Genomic DNA, 4,336 nt, shown 5'->3' on the forward strand with positions numbered 1-4,336 from the left:
TAATTATAAAAGAAAATTAATTCTTTTCTGTAATAGACATGGAGAGTTATGACCTTCGTTTTCGATCGACACCAACCAAGAGAAAATATGTATACGAGGTGTGTTTAAAAAGTAAGGTAACTTTTAAGCTTTATCAAACAGTACTTATTTATTAATTAAAATTAATGTTGTGCCCTTCAAAGTAATCCTCCCCCAGAAATAATAATGTGCCAATCCTCAAAGCACTTCTGTTGGGCGTTTTCTGGTATAGCTACAGGATAAAGTCTCAGCGGGCCATATCCGGTGAATATAGAGTCTGAGGCTTGCTTACGGTTTTGTTTTTGGCCAATAAGTAGACACAAGCAACGATGTGTCATCAGGGTGCATTATCGTGATGCAAAATCCATGAAATGTTTTCACACAATTCCGGACGTTTTCTTCATGTTGCTTTTCACAAACGGCGCACGATTTCAAGGTAATACTCTTTATTCAACGTACGACCTTGTGATAAGGACTCTTTATATCAATAATCAAAGAAAACAGTAAGCAAAACTTTCATATTTCATCGAACTTGAAGTTCTTTTTTCGGTATTAGCGAATCTGGGTTCTTCCATTGGAACGACTGAGCTTTGGTTTCGACTTCATAACCATATACCCATGATTCCTCACCTTTTTAAGCATATTAGAATCATCATTGATGTCGTTTAACAGCTCCTTCTTCAAAATTAAGCAGTTTCGGAACAAATTTTGCTGCTACACATTTCAAACTTCGGAAAAACTTGCATGGCACGAGCCAATAGAGATGCCGACGTCTTCGGCCACTTCTCTAATAGTGATTAGACTATTTTTCAACACCATTTGTTTCACTTCTTCAACGCATTCAGCAATTATTGATGTGCTGGGGCGTCCAGAGCGAGGTTGGCCATCGGCGTGTTCTCGGACATCTTGGAACACCTTGTACCACTTATAAACATTTTTTTTGCTCAAAGTAGATTCACCATATGCAGTTGTCAACATTACAGCAGCACTGTTTGTTATTTTTTACACAAATAATTATGCCAATTCTTTGTTCCATTTTTTTTTCACTAGAAAATCGCACAAAAAAAGTCTAACGCTTCTGTTTCACAAAAAAAAGTAAACATTCAAACTGCCTCAAACTGTAAACATATGTTAGGACATACCAACCAACCAAAAATCAAAAGTCACCTTACTTTTTGACCACACCTCGTATATAGGATACCTACGTAAATAGAGCATACAGAACCTGGGAATCTCAGCAAATTAATAAAATTTTAGTTGAAAGGAAAAAAGTTTTTAATAACCGACTTACAAACTTGATATAATATTTACATTCCATCAACATTATCTTAAGAAAGTATTAACATCATTTTATTTCTTCTCTTTTTTCTCGCATTCTCGGCTTCATTATGTTTCAGTGCAAATTTTTCATATGCTAAAATTCCAAAGTCAGTAATATAATTTTAAAAAATAGGTATGGTGTGTTCATAGATATAAGAAAGTGACCAATTGCTTTTGAATGGGATTATCCAAGGGTGGTCACTAACATACAATGCAACAAGACTATTACCTAAAGTTTCGGAATTTAAATTCAGGTCAAATTGTGGACCGTAATAAAAAATAATTAAATACCTACGTGTATTTAATATTCTTTGGTTTGGTATACTACTAAGTTTAAGTTTATTAGCAATCATTCTTATTTCGTGTGTAATACCTTATGGAAGTGTATTCAACACATGGGTTTTAGATTTAAAAAAAATTGACAAAAAGCAAGCGTAATTGTAATGGACAATTCAAGTTATCACAGTAGACAGTTGACTATAACTCCTTCCTCATGTGACACAAAAGCAACAATCCAAAACTATATGTATAATAACGACATTTATTTTCACGAAGATTATACCAAAAAGCAATTAATTGAGGTTTTACAAAGCTTGAACCTACAACAGGAATACGTCTGTGATAATTACGCAAAAAATCTAGGGCATACAGTTTAGAGGCCTTACCTTACCACTGTATATTTAATCCCATTGAACATGTTTGGCACCAACTGAAATCTGCCATTCGCCGTAACAATGTTTTTCCTCGTGTTAACTCCAATGTCCTCAAACTTATAGAAAAAGCAGAACAATCGTATATCCATATTGCAAATAATATAGAACTTAATAATTAGAACAGGCGATGATAGCGATAGTGACACTGATATACTATGTGAATAATTTTAAGTAATTTAAGTAGGTAATAAAAATAATTTGCAATTTTATTTTAGATTTAAATATAAATACGTACATAAATAAATAAATATTGTTTAGTATCTTTCCTAACAAAACCCTAATTAATTACATTCTAAGCAAAGTACGGACTTGTTCGGCCATATTTCATTCTTACAGTTAGTCACTTTCTTATATCTATGAACAGACTTTAATTAATTGGTTACGTTTGTAAGGCCTTTTTGGGAATTTTTTCTTATTGTAAATCAAGTAAATAAACTCCACTTCTATAATAATATTCTAGACCGAAGACGGTAAGTAACTTGTTGCAAATTGTAGAAGGAATATCGTGGTCAACTCGTATAAAGCACAAAAGGCTTTATTGAATTCAACTTGATAGGATTTATATTATTCAGCAACCCTGCCAATAAAACTGCCGAGAACTAATAGCACTCTATTGCCATAGAAACCGGCTCGTCTCAGAGCTTAAGGTTTATGTAATCAAGCGGGTTCGACTCCGCCGGATCATAAATTACCCCTTATGTCATTTCGTGTGCAATTTATTGTGCATAAAATAGGCCGGGACTTATGATTTCTACATATTCTTGCCTAAAACTAAAATTTCAGGCAGGACATATTTCCTTCCAAAAAAAAAGATAATACTATTTTAGTAGTTATTCATAATCAAATTAATAGCGGTAAAGATGCTATACCACTACAAAAAGCAACTTGGAAGTTTATTATTGGTAAATAGTTATTTAGCTATACAGCGAATTTATGAAAAGTGGCAATGGCTAGAACCCATCCACCACTAATGCCAAGTTGTAGTGCTAGAACTATGAATAACACTTTTGTTTTCTGAAACATTTTAAAATTCTTTTTATTTATTTTTCTATAATTTAAACAAGTTTGTAAGTGTTACGTGTTTCTAGATATTGCATTGCAAACGTTTTTGATTTATTTTGAAGACTCATTTAGCGCACTTAAACTATGTGGAAATTTCACACAAACTTCTCGTTACATATAATTGCAAGACCGGTTAAATTCGGGAAACCAACTTTTGCATAGGAAATCCCGCGTATAATGACAATTATAACCTGCTTCTGTGGCTGACGTCGAGAGGTCCAAATCGAATGAGCGGTTTTACAATTCCCAAAACAAGTTTCATACGTAAAATAGCTTAATAAACTTATAGAAATTGATTCAAACTAAGCTGAATTATTAAGTTTAATTAATGTAATTTTAGCACATATTAATTATACCTTTATTTTTTATTGTGTTATACACTGTTTTATATAAAATCGGATTAATTGTTTTCTACTCATGAGTACAACTTTTTTAATTAGGGAAAAGAATGATTGCTTCGAGTGGAGAACAGAATCTTTTAGTCCGTTCTAAAACAGTACCACTTACTGTTCATACTCCATGAGAATAAGAAGAAATTGATGCTAATTAATATCATGAATGCAGAAATGCAATTGACAAGCAGTAAAGGCAAAAATTGTAATACACATCTTGTTATTTTAAAAACTTAGAATCGCAAAAAACAAAAGCATAGAATCGTGGTGCTAAGCTAATTACGCTCAACATATTTCACAACTTTACAATATCCGTTCCCATCAAACCAATGCATTAAGGATTAACAAAAATAAAGAAAACTTAAACAGATCTTTATAAGGACGCCATATTTTTTAAACAATATATATAAATAAACCTGTAATTTCAAAAATAAATTATATTAATTATATATAAATATTTTCTTTCGGTAAACTTTAAGCGGAAGAGTCCGAAAATAAAAAAGAAAAAATTGTAATTGACAGTTGAGTCGAAATAAACAGGAACAATACCCTCGACTAAAAAAATATTGCTTTAGGACCGGTTTTATTTTGAAACAACCCATCGTAGGGCAATATTTTCGAAAAATACCTTGGAGTGCTCGGGTAAATCCCCATTCCATTCTTAAAAATCAAATAATTTGCAGGAAGTAAATTAAAAACGGGGTCCCAATGAAATCCCAGTGAAAGAGGTTTTACCATGGCAGATCGATACACTGCGAGAGCGAAATGGATATACCTGTTCGCTACTCTCTCGTTCTTCAGAACGCGCGAGTCACACATTCAAAATCAAAA

The sequence above is a fragment of the Cylas formicarius genome, unplaced genomic scaffold (assembly GCF_029955315.1).
Source record: "Cylas formicarius isolate icCylForm1 unplaced genomic scaffold, icCylForm1.1 PGA_scaffold_1__22_contigs__length_36826433, whole genome shotgun sequence".
Classification (NCBI taxonomy): Eukaryota; Metazoa; Arthropoda; class Insecta; order Coleoptera; family Brentidae; genus Cylas; species Cylas formicarius.